Source organism: Caretta caretta, chromosome 1 (assembly GCF_965140235.1).
Source record: "Caretta caretta isolate rCarCar2 chromosome 1, rCarCar1.hap1, whole genome shotgun sequence".
Taxonomy (NCBI): domain Eukaryota; kingdom Metazoa; phylum Chordata; order Testudines; family Cheloniidae; genus Caretta; species Caretta caretta.
The window spans coordinates 18763026-18776720 of NC_134206.1; the positions used below are offsets into that span (position 1 = coordinate 18763026).

The 13695-nt window shown below is 42.7% G+C and overlaps 1 protein-coding gene across 11 annotated transcripts in view; it reads right to left on the bottom strand.

The window, feature by feature from the left end:
* TENM4 (teneurin transmembrane protein 4) overlaps positions 1-13695 on the bottom strand; it is a 2292082-nt gene that overhangs the window by 1207468 nt on the left and 1070919 nt on the right. The window lies entirely within an intron of this gene.

A 13695-nucleotide genomic window follows, 5' to 3' on the forward strand; every position in this document is an offset into this window, starting at 1 on the left:
AGGGTAGGTAAACCCCCAATTCTGCTTCCAGACACTACAGGGGCCTCTGTGTATGAGATCCATTGGATTAGAGCTTTGTGATACAGAATTATTATTATTACTTATTAATAAGGTTCCATGTCTGTCATGGAGGTCACAGAAGTTATGGATTCTGTTACTTTCCATGACCTCTGTGACTTCTGCAGCTGCCAGTGCTGGCTCAGAGGCTGCCCAAGCAGATCAGGCAGCCCCTGCACCAGTCGTGCTGGTTGCTGTTGGGGTAGTTTGGGTGTGGGAGGGGCTCAGTGCTGGGGTACAGGGCAGCGCTTACCTGTGGGGGGGACTCCTCGGATGAGGCCAGCATGTCCCTGCAGCTCTTAGGCAGAGGAGCCAGGGGGCTGTGCTCGCTGCCCCTGCCTGGTGGCACCGCCCCTGCAGCTCCCATTGGCTGTGGTTCCCGGCCAATGGGAGCTGCGGAGCTGGAGCTCATGGTGGGGGCAACGTGCGGAGCCCCCCTGGCCTTCCCTCCCCCTAGGAGCTGCAAGAACATGCCAGCTGGTTCCTGGGTGCTTCACAGAACCCAGTAGGGAGCCTGCCAACCCCTCTAACCCCTGTCCCGCAACAGCGGAGGTCCCGGGCTATGCAACGCCCCCTCCCACCCCCAACCAGCGGGAGTCCCAGTCCATATGCTGTCACCCGCCTCCCCCCAGCACCAGCGGGGCTCCCGGGCCATGCGCCGCCCCACGCCTCTGCCCCCCCAGCACCAGCGGGGCTCCCGGGCCATGCACCACCCCCCACCTCCAGTGGGGGTCCTGGGCCAGCCCCCCCACAGCACCCACAATGCCCCTGCCCAAGTTTTAGTTAGTGGTATATAGTACAAGTCATGGAAAGGTCATAGGCCCATGACCTGTCCATGACTTTTACTAAAAATACCCATGACTAAAACATAGCCTTAACTATAGCTTTCCTTCTCGATTTACTTTCCATTAAAATAAAATAAAAGTATTTTTAGTAATAAAGACAAAAAAAACTTGTGTTCCAAGAATGTAATTGAAACACTGAAAAGAGAAACACTGTAATTCATGTGTCTGCCATTGTTTATAGAACTTAATATTTTCCTTCTAAGTTAATTAGTAATATGTTGAATCAAATACAATTGGAAATACCACCCAAAATCCAAAGGAAGGCCTAAACATGATTGCTTTCCCATTCAGAGCCTTATCCTCATAATCCCTAGTCTATAATATTCACTTGTATGGCTTTGTAAATAATTTCTTTGTCATTTCATACACCTGCCCTGATTAGCAAAGGAATGATTATTTCCTAAAACAGTTTTGTAATTAATACCAAAGTCACACTCCATCCCACTGTTAGTCCCTGCCTCTACATGTTTTTGATAAAATATAATTGTCTTAATTCTCCCAGGATTGATTAGATGTAATGTTAAAAGGGAAGCCTGCCTTATTACTGACCTAACATACCTTTGCTAATAAGAATTTTTTTATTGTACTTCAAAGATGAAAGTTTCTTAATTAACATGAGCTTCACTGAATCAAGATTATTAAAGTCACATCACCTTTTCCTGAGGCTCTATTATTTTCTTTATTAACAAAATCTACTGGAAATGAGGATACGTGAAAAATATGTAGGAACAACAAAAAACTTACTACCCTGAACTATAGCAGTACGTTTGAAAATCAAATCTTTGAGAGTTAAAGGATTTACATAAGAATTCATATTTTACAATCAGTATTTAGGTGAAATATGCCGCTTAAATCCCACCACTTAATTTTGCTAAGTCTCATTTGGAGGGTTTAAATGGACTTAAGTGATGCACATGCCTTGAACATCTATAGAGAGGTGAATTCCATCCTTAATCAACACACTGCAAACTTTTCACTCTGTCTTTTGTAAAGCAGCATTAGCTATTTCCACGATGTCACTCAGTTATTTTGTACATTCTGTAACATGCTATTTTCAGGGTTACACACATGGAGATCTAGATCATAAAAATGTTAGCCAGGCTCAAATTTAACATATGCAGTAGGGTCTCAAGGAAGGAATATCTCTGGATTGTTTAGCTGTGTTTATAATACAGTCAGCTTCAAAAGTAGAATCATAGAATCATAGAATCATAGAATATAAGGGTTGGAAGGGACCCCAGAAGGTCATCTAGTCCAACCCCCTGCTCAAAGCAGGACCAATTCCCAGTTAAATCATCCCAGCCAGGGCTTTGTCAAGCCTGACCTTAAAAACCTCTAAGGAAGGAGATTCTACCACCTCCCTAGGTAACGCATTCCAGTGTTTCACCACCCTCATAGTGAAAAAGTTTTTCCTAATATCCAATCTAAACCTCCCCCACTGTAACTTGAGACCATTACTCCTCGTTCTGTCATCTGATACCATTGAGAACAGTCTAGAGCCATCCTCTTTGGAACCCCCTTTCAGGTAGTTGAAAACAGCTATCAAATCCCCCCTCATTCTTCTCTTCTGCAGGCTAAACAATCCCAGCTCCCTCAGCCTCTCCTCATAACTCATATGTTCCAGACCCCTAATCATTTTTGTTGCCCTTCGCTGGACTCTCTCCAAATTATCCACATCCTTCTTGAAGTGTGGGGCCCAAAACTGGACACAGTACTCCAGATGAGGCCTCACCAATGTCGAATAGAGGGGAACGATCACGTCCCTCGATCTGCTCGCTATGCCCCTACTTATACATCCCAACATGCCATTGGCCTTCTTGGCAACAAGGGCACACTGCTGACTCATACCCAGCTTCTCGTCCACTGTCACCCCTAGGTCCTTTTCCGCAGAACTGCTGCCTAGCCATTCGGTCCCTAGTCTGTAGCTGTGCATTGGGTTCTTCCGTCCTAAGTGCAGGACCCTGCACTTATCCTTATTGAACCTCATCAGATTCAGAAGCAAGCACTGTATGTTGCAATTGTCACAACCATTATGGTTTAACAAATAGAACACATCACATGCTCAAAAAATTGTCTGTATATTGGGTAAAATTTACCCATGTGCAAAGGTCAGCACAAGGCCTCTCAAATAGCTTCTATCAATCTAGATTCTTATATCATCATCATGACTGTGGTATCTGAATCCCTCACAATTTTTAGTAACACAAATTCAAGTCAAAGTTAGCTTTCATTTTCTCAGTAGTGCCAACCTCAAGTATTCCAATATCACGAGTCAGGCTCCCCAAAACCATGACCTTGACTTAAAAATCATGAGGGTTTTAAAACAATAATAAAAAAAGTTGGGGTTTCTTTTTGTCTTTTGCTGTTTGATCCTATAAGAGTCGTGTTTTCAACCATTTTTCTGCAACCATTAGGTTTAGAAACTTTTATTAAAAAAAAACAAAACAAAACAGGAGTTCTCAAATAATTGTACTAGACAAGCAGCTGGGGCCTTGAGAAAAGATCAAATATTGTGAGACTAGCAGGAAAACAGCTATACTTGGCAACACTTATAATTCTGATGAGTAGAAGCAGAAACAGAGAAAGAGAAAATGGAAGAGAGACATTAGTATTGTACAGGTTTCAGAGTAGCAGCCTGTATCCGCAAAAAGAAAAGTAGGACTTGTGGCACCTTAGAGACTAACCAATTTATTTGAGCGTAAGCTTTTGTGAGTTACAGCTCACTTCATCGGATGCATTCAGTGGAAAATACAGTGAGGAGATTTATATACACACAGAACATGAAAAAATGGGTGTTATCATACAGTTATCATGAAGTGAGCTGTAGCTCACGAAAGCTCATGCTCAAATAAATTGGTTAGTCTCTAAGGTGCCACTAGTACTCCTTTTAGTATTGTACACTTTCTGCTGCTTGACCTCTTCACAGGTTGCTCTGCTTTACTCATGAGCAGTCTCAGCTCCTTCGCCTCTTCCTCCTTTTTTGTGCTTCAGGTTTTATTTAGAGCCTGAGCCTCTCCCGGTTATCCTCTCAACCCTGTTTTCTCTCCCGTACCTTGGGTAGGGAATGGATCTGTCCCCCTGGTCCTTGCACTTCTGCCAGCAGTGGGGTTCTGACGCTGCAGAGTGCTTCTTGGCCTCTCTCTCCTCTGGCCTTTGTGTTGCTGCACCCTCTCCCCCTTGGCCTCTCTGGCTGAGAAATTATCTCCCTTGCTCTACATGACTCTACCCACCTGCTTCTTCAAGGGGAAGACCCATCTATGTGCCTGACCTTTCCACACTTAAAACGTTCAGCCCTTTTCTTTCCCCTCCTGGTCCATCCTTCCCCCTTCCTCTGTTTGTGACACAACTACCCACTGGAATCAGGCTGCCTCCTGGGACATTCAAACAGTCAGTGTCCTGTTTCCCCACACTGGAAACAGGAACCCAGGGCATATCTTGTCTGCCGAAGGTGGTGGGCCTTTTGCCACTGCTGATCCTGTAGAAATTGCAAGAGGACAGCCGGGGTCTGCTGTTGCCACACCAGTACCGCACTACCTCTCTCCATCTAGCTCTCTGCCACTGAACTGCTGTCACTTCCCTCCTTGATGTGGCAGATTCAGAAATCATGCCAACTACGCCAATTGTAACACAGTTCACCACCTCCCATGAACAGGGATGTCTTTGCTCTGTCCTGCCTCTATTTTCCTCTTCTTCAGGGCTTCTTAAACTCTCAGCAGTCCAAAGGAAATTAAAACATTGCCCACCTGGGGTCCAATTTATTCACTCCTCAAATGCACACTGGTTTTCTAGGCCCCAACCCCAGTTCAGTGTTTCTCTCCCCACAGTTAGGGGGTTTCCAGCCCTCTTAGAATTCGGTCACAGTTCAATGTCTCTGCAGGAGCCAGACTTGCACCCTACAGCTGCTTCTTCAATCTAGCTACAGCTCCTCAGACTTCTGTTTCCGGAGCATCCCCCCACTTCACTGCAGCTATCTGCTGCCCTTTACAGGGAAATATCTGATCTCAGTCAGGTAGGGCTCATTCTGTAATGAGGGTTGGCTTAGACCCAGGCTTTCCAGCCCATGGGACAAGCCGCTCTGTTACCTGGACAGAGACGAAGCCAGCCCTCAGTATGTAACACTGGTCTTTCTGGATTCCATGCTACCAACTGCCAGCATCCCCTCAGCATAAATCAGCCTTGAAAAAAATCATGCAATGGACATAAAATCGTGAGAGATTCAAAAGACACCACACATTTGTGAGGGTTTTCATTGCACTTTTGCACTTTGCACTTTTAGGGCTTACCCAAATCATATTGTCTATCTTTTCTACATAACTGCGATGGCTAGAAATTTCTATTTTAAATAAAACCATGACTCTACGACCTGGAGCTTTAAGACAAACATGAAATATAGTGAAAGTATCAATAAAATTGTGAGATCTGGCAACACTGAGGATGTTAAATAAAAGCTCTGTTTCCTACAACTCTGCAGATCACATGCATTACTTTTTGTTAATGAAAGAGAGAGAAAACAAAGAAAGCAAATCTTCACCAGGCAAACGCAGGCAGGAGCACTGACATGCCACCGTCTCTCCAGTTTGCCACAGGATTGTCCTGGACGTTTATAGAATCGGAAAGGAAAGCCATAGGTAGGAAAAATAGATTAGCAAAAACAGTGGAGTCAATTAAATAAGTCTGCAAAGGGTTTTGTTTGTTTGTTTTTTAAACTCCACTGTTGAAAAGGCAAATGTTATGAGCATTAAAGGAAAGATGTTGGCATAATTGTAATTGGCACAAGGGCTGCTCCCCCTTTATTTTCTGATGGTATCTTTCAGCAGTACCAAGACTCATTTTGTTCTCTAGCTCTGATGTTTACAGCATTTTGAAAGCTCACATTTCACATTTTTGTTTTAATTCAAACACCATGTGCTACACACGGCATCTGGGTGGGTTTACACTGCAATAGAAGGTCAAGAATTATAACATTCATAAACCAGTTGGAGAACACTTCAATCTCTCTGGTCACTTGATTACAGACCTAAAGGTTGCAATATTATAACAAAAAGACTTCAAAAACAGACTCCAACGAGAGACTGCTGAACTGGAATTAATTTGCAAACTGGATACAATTAACTTAGGCTTGAATAGAGACTGGGAGTGGATGTGTCATTACACAAAGTAAAACTATTTCTCCATGTTTATTTCCCCCCCCCCCCACCGCTCCTCAGACGTTCCTGTTAACTGCTGGCAATGGCCCACCTTGATTATCACTACAAAAGGTTTTCTTCCCCCGCTCTCCTGCTGGTAATAGCTCATCTTAAGTGATCACTCTCCTTACAATGTGTATGATAACACCCATTTTTTCATGTTCTGTGTGTATATAAATCTCCTCACTATATTTTCCACTGAATGCATCTGATGAAGTGAGCTGTAGCTCACGAAAGCTTATGCGCAAATAAATTGGTTAGTCTCTAAACTGCAATAGAAGACCAGTGGCGTGGCTGTGGCTAGCCCGGGTCAGCTGTCTCAGGCACGCGGGGCTATAAAACTGCAGTGTAGATGTTCAGAATCAGGCTGGAGCCCAGGCTCTGAGACCCTTCCTCCTTGCGGGGTCTCAGAGCTCAGGCTCCAGCACATGCCCCAAAGTCTACATGGCTATTTTTAACCATGTAGTATAAGCCCTGCGAGCCTTAGTCAGCTGACATGGGCTCTGAGATTCAGTGCTGTGCCTTTTTGACTGTAGAGTAGCCACACTGTCAGAGCCCTTATGGGCCAGAAAGCTTGGACTAGTTCACATGCCAGCATATTATGGAGACCCTCACTGGTGAGGGGAGATGGGAGGAAAATTGCCGTGCTTTATTTTTTTAATGAAATAAAACAAATACAAATATGAAGAAGGCTGGGGAGAGGAAGAGAGAACAAACAACATGTGACAGAGGTGCAGTCACATTCCTAATGCACGACTGGAAAGTGCTCAGATACCCTATGATGAGTGCAATATACAAATCTGTATAGAATATAATCTGACTGATGTATGTTAGAGGTTTTTAAGGTCAGGCTTGACAAAGCCTTGGCTGGGATGATTTCATTGGGGATTGGTCCTGCTTTGAGCAGGGGGTTGGACTAGATGACCTCCTGAGGTCCCTTCCAACCCCTGATAGTTTATGATTCTATGCACACCCACATGCTTTGACAATAATGCCTCCCCAGACATTAATAAAACAGACCTCAAGACACTGGGGTAGAGTGATGTGCTTAGGAGTTTCAAAACCCAGAAAGAGTGCATCTTTTCCCCATCTATAAACCATCGGCATGTCATTGTCTATTCCTGAACAATTCCTAGAAGAAAAAGGACAGAGGGTGGGAAAACCTTCCTGCATTAGTAACAACTTTCTCCTTTGCCTTTAGAAGCAGCCCAGAGGGGCTGGTGGTTGGTGGGGAAAAGAAGAAGGGTAGGGTGAGCCTTGCATTACTCTCTGGTGATTGTTTGGAGCAGATTTATGCAACAACTTTGATGAGCTAAAGGGATGTTTAATTGCAGGGTAGATGTTCAAGTTTGAGGTGGAGCCTGGGCTCTTGGACCCTGTGAGATGGGAAGGTCCCAAAGCTCAGGCTGCCCGAACATTTACACCACAATTAAACTGCCCCTTAGCCTGAGCCCCTTAGCCTGAGTCAGCTGGCATGGGCCAGCCACAAATATCTAATTGAAGTGTAGACATACCCACTGATTCCCTAATTCACTGCCAGGCTCGATTCAAAGTGTTCAGCCTGATCTATAAAACCCATCATTGTGTCAATCTCAGCCACTTGGGAAAGCATCTCTCCCCCTGCTGATATTAGCTTGTCCATTACTGTTCCCAGTCCCTATGTTAGTTTTACTTACACTGCTTTTTCTGCAGTGGAACCCCCACTGACTCCTGATTTAACACCCAGGTATGTTTGATCAGGATCAGGCCCTAGATCTCAATGTCTAGGAGCAGAGAATTTTCAGCGGAGGTCTCTCTACTCTGGAATTTGCTTCCGTTGTCCATCCAACAGAACACCGGTCTGTTGACCTTCAGGCCACAGAGAAAAGTCTATCTGTTTAAAATGAGACTTTTGTCTTAGAGGGTTGTGGCAGACCAGATGGGGGCATATTTGCTTGTCTGGTTGAGTCTCTTTCGACTTAGTTTGTCAGTCAACTAATTTTCTATTGTTCTTAATAATTTATGTACATGCATCCAGAGACATTAGGATAAGCATATTTAAAAAAAAAATAATTAAGTAAACGAAAGACAGAATCAAAAGAATGAGGATGTCATTTTGAAACTGTTCTATCCAGGATGATGCACCATAGTGGGAAAATCAGATATTAGGCTTTTTATATGTTACAAAAGCCAGCTTCTTCCCTGGTGTTTTGAAATAATCCCAGGCTTTAGAAGTCTGAATCCATCACGTGGTCTCTTTATTCCTGTCTCATATTAGGCTGAATATAAGAAAATGTTTCCCATCAGTGAAGTATGTAGCAATGTCCTTCTCTGGAAGTGGTGGACTTTTGACATTAGGGTCACTTTAAAATTAGGCTCGACAAAGCACTGGGCAATATCATAGAATCGCAGAACTGGAAAGAAGTTAGAGAGGTCTTTTAGTTCAGTCCCCTGCACTCCTGGAAGGACTAAGTAGTATCTAGACCCTTCCTGGCAGGTGTTTGTCTAACCTGCTCTTAAAAACTCCAATGATGGAGATTCCACAACCTCCCTAAGCAATTTATTTTAGTGCTTAACTACTATGACAGTTATGAAGTTTTTCCTAATGTCCGACGTAAAGTGCCTTTCCTGCAATTTAAGCTCATTGCTTCTTATCCTATCCTCAGACAACAATTTTTCTCCCTCCTCCTTGTGACAACCTTTTACGTACTTGAAAACGATTATCATGCCCACCTGTTAGTCATTTCCCATTTTGTATGTGTGCAATTGATTGTTCTTTCCTAAGTGGTGTACTTTGCATTTGTCCTTATTGAATTTCATCCTATTTACTTCAGATCATTTCTCCAGATCATTTTGAATTTTAATCCTATCCTCGAAAGCACTTACAATCCCTCCCAGCTTGCAATTGTCCACAAACTTTATAAGTGTACTTTCTGTGCCATTGAACAGAACCAGACCCAAGACCGATTTGTGCTGATAACTATTCTCTTGGGAACGGGTTTCCAACTAGCTATGCACCCACCTTATAGTAGCTCCATCTAGGTTGTATTTCCCTAGTTTGTTAAGAGAGGGTCAGGTGAGACAGTATCCAAAGCCTTACTAAAGCCAAGATATACCACATCTACCGCTTCCCCTATCTACAAGGCTTGTTTTCCTTTTTTATAGATGGGCACTATATTTGCCCTTTTCCAGTCCTGTGGAATCTCTCCCATCTTCCATGACTTTTCAAAGATCATCGCTAATGGCTCAGATGTTGCCTCAGTCAGCTCCTTAGGTATTCTAGGATGTATTTCATCAGGCCCTGGTGACTTGGAGACATCTATCTAAATTGTATAAGTATTTTTTAACTTGTTCTTTCCCTATTTTATCCTCAGATCCTACCTCATTTTCACTGTCATTCACTATGTTACATGTTCAATTGTTACTAAATTTTTTGGTGAAAACTGAAACTAAAAGTTGTTTATCACTTCTGTCATTTCCACATTTTCTGTTGTCTCTCTCTCTCCCCCCCCCCCACATTGAGGAATGGACCTTCCCTGTTGTTGGTTTCCTTTTGCTTGTAATGTATTTGTAGAGTGTTTTCTTTTTACTCTGTATCTCTAGCTAGTTTAATCTCATTTTGTGCCTGGGCCTTTCTAATTTTATCCCTACATGCTTGTGCTATTTCTTTATAGTCATTCTTTGTAATTTGACCAGTTTTCACTTTCCATAGGACACTTTTTTGAGTTTCAGAACATTGAAGATCTCCTGGTTAAGCCAGGGTGGTCTCTTGCCAGACTTCCTATCTCTCCTACGCAGTGGGATAGTTTGCTCTTGTGCCCTTAATCATGTCTCTTGAAAACCTACCAACTCTCCTGAACTGTTTTCTCCCTGACTTGCTTCGCATGAGATCTTATCTACCAACTCCCTGAGTTTGCTAAAGTCTGCCTTCTTGAAATCCATTATCTTTATTATGCTGTTTTCCCTCCTACCATTCCTTAGAATCATGAACTCTTATCATTTCATGATCACTTTCACCAAAGCTGCCTTCCACTTTCAAATCCTCAGCCAGTTCCTCCCTGTTTCTCCAAATCAAATCTAAAAGAGCATTTCCCTAGTTGCTTTCTCCACCCCCTGAAATAAAAAATTGTCTCCAGTGCATTCCAAGAACTTGTTGGATAATTTGTGGCCTGCTGTGTTATTTTCTCATCAAACGTCTGAGTAGTTGAAGTCCCTCATCACCACCAAGTCCTGTGCTTTGGATGATTTTGTTAATTTAAAAAAAGCCTCATCCATCTCTTCTTCCTGGTTAGGTGGTCTGTGGTAGGACCCCTACCATGACATCACCCTTATTTTTTTACCTTCTTACCCAGAGACTTTCAACACGTCTGTCTCCTATTTCCATCTCAACCTCAGTCCAAGCGTATACACCTTCGATACAGAAGGCAACACCTCCTCCCTTTTTCCCCTGCCTGTCCTTCCTGAGCAAGCTGTACCCTTCTATACCAATATTCCAGTCATATGTATTATCTCACCAAGTCTCTGTGATGCCAACTATGTCATAGTTGTGTTTATTAACTAGTTCTTGCAGCTTATTCCCCATACTTCTTGCATTAGTATATAGACATTTAAAATACTGATTTGATTTCCTCTCTATGTACTCTTGTCTCTCCCTTATGCCTACTATAATGGCCCATGCTTACCCCAAATGCTGACCCTTCTCCCAGGTCTCCATGTTTTTGCCTTACCTGTGTGCTTTTGTCTCCTGCCCCCATCGAACCTAGTTTAAAGCCCATGCTACAGGGAACAGTGCTGCACCAGAGTGGGGCATATTCAGTGGTCTTTTTCATCTGTAATGTGTATGACGCCTGATAAATTAGCCCTCTGTCAGGTCAGTATTATTCATTCAAGCTCCCAAATGTGTGCTAAGCACCTGACAGACAAATGAAAAACACAGTCCCTGACCTGAGGAGCTTGCAAGCTAATGCTTCTGCCTTACAAAGACTTGTGCCCATTTTCAACTTTCTGCACTGCGAGTGGTCCCCTTGAGGGTAAACACATTTATAAATCTTTTTGGGATCAGGGCCTAGATATAACAAGTTGCACCAACTGAGGAGAAAGCAATGGGAAAATAGAAACAGAAGATTAGAGGACAAATGAGAAGGTTATGTGGTTACTTATGCACATCTTAATTGATTATTAATACCCTATACATAAACACGTTTACACACATTCACTCAGACATATAATATATATACACAGGAGTTTTAGAAAAACATTTTAACTATCTCTATAAATATTAATCTATAAATATTAATCTTAAAATCTCAATCTCAGGATAATTTTTTATTTTTCATATTGCCATTATTTTCATATTCTCTCTCACCCTCTAGACTATGTTATAAGTCACCTAATACTTTACTATTAATTGGTGTATCCCTCTATTTACTCTTCCTGCCTAGCTCAACTTCTTATCTTCTACATTTTCTCACTCACAGATAATTATGTATGGGAGAAAATGTAGAAGTTAAGGAGTTGAACAAGATAGAAAGAGAAGAATGTGGTGTATATTATACGCCAAGTAAATATATACAATATATTGAGAGATACATACACGGTCGCAAACACGCACACACACAATCTCAATGTATATATAGGTTAGGGAATATATATATTTCCCCAAATTAATCTCACTAGCATTTTGTATTTTACTATTTGACATTGGTGACAAAGAAAAAAAATTCCACATTAAGAGGGCATGAAAGATGCATTTCACTCTTTCAGTAAGGTAAAAGTTGTCCCTTTCCAGCCTGTCTTCTAGAAACAATTACTTCCAGCATGCACAAGCAATAACGGAACTCAAGCATATGAAACAGTATGCCACATTGCACAAGATGGGAAGATAATGTGTGTCACCCCATGCCTCCTCTTCTTAATTATTAGTATTGTACATTAGAGCTGTGTCAAAACATTTTGCACTGCTGGTGCAGCTAGGGAAAAAAGTTTTTAATGTATAAAATCCCCACTCAACTTTTTATTTTGAACCTGCATCGTTAAGGATTAGGGTTACAATTCACACATATTATAAAATTCAGCAGAGGCAGCACGAACCCTTAGGGAATCATCCTTACACTAATCCTTCCTCGCAATTTGACACAGTTCTTTTTATAAATATTCTTATTTTATATGTCAGGGATCCCCAGTTTTATCCTAGCTGCTTTGTGGTTAAACAGAATTCTGTGAAGTGGAACTATACCTAATGCTTCCTGAAAATTACAATGTTATGCCCCATATGCTATAGTTGTTAACTGGACTCTTTAAAAAGGTCAATGAGTTAGGTTTGATGTGTTTGCTAAATTATGACTCTTGATAGCCCGGGATGCACAAAGATGGAGAGAGCCTTCATCACCTAAGTGCACTGGAAGGGAACATATGCCTTGTTCCAGAATCTGGCTGGAAGTTGCCAGCAGAGAATTTCTCCTGATAGAGAACTCCTCGCTGACAACCAGTCCGTGGAGCTGGTTCCTGTGTCAGCTCTCCACCCAGCACAGAGAGCATGTTTTGGGGAATAAAGGGGTGTAGCAGACTTTAGGGACAGAGGCATAAGTTACAGCAGCCCCATAGCCGCTCTCACTAATACTGGGGACTAGCAACTCAGGATTGGGAAGCCATGATCAGCTCACTAACAGCCCTCCCCTGCTCAACTGTGCCAAATGAAGCTCAGCTACAGGGGAGAATCGAGTCTAACAACGTTCCAGTGCATGGCTGTGTTTCCATGCAATTTTTTTAAAAAATTTAATAGAAAACACTACCCTTTGCACATTTTGCCCTATTTTCCTCACATTTCTTTGCGTTCCGCAAATAAATAAGTAGCCCCCACTAATTCCAAAATTCACACATGCATGATCTGGCATCTTGCCCACAGGCCACTTTTGAACCTTTAAAACTAAATGCACAAAGAGTTGCCTCTCTTTTTCAGAATTTCTATTTGGAGCTATGCAAAGGTTAGTGTTGGTGCAGCGACATTAGGCTGCTCCTCACAGCTCTGGTTCCTACAAGCTCCTAACCAAAGCCTCAGCCAACACATGTACCCGCAGCCCTGATCATCCCCAGATCATAGAATCATAGAATCATAGAATATCAGGCTTGGAAGGGACCTCAGGAGGTCATCTAGTCCAACCCCCTGCTCAAAGCAGGACCAATCCCCAATTAAATCATCCCAGCCAGGGCTTTGTCAAGCCTGACCTTAAAAACTTCTAAGGAAGGAGATTCTACCACCTCCCTAGGTAACGCATTCCAGTGTTTCACCACCCTCCTAGTGAAAAAGTTTTTCCTAATATCCAACCTAAACCTACCCCACTGCAATTTGAGACCATTACTCCTTGTCCTGTCCTCTTCTACCACTGAGAATAGTCTAGAACCATCCTCTCTGGAACCACCTCTCAGGTAGTTGAAAGCAGCTATCAAATCCCCCCTCATTCTTCTCTTCTGCAGACTAAACAATCCCAGTTCCCTCAGCCTCTCCTCATAAGTCATGTGTTCCAGACCCCTAATCATTTTTGTTGCCCTTCGCTGGACTCTCTCCAATTTATCCACATCCTTCTTGTAGTGTGGGGCCCAAAACTGGACACAGTACTCCAGATGAGGCC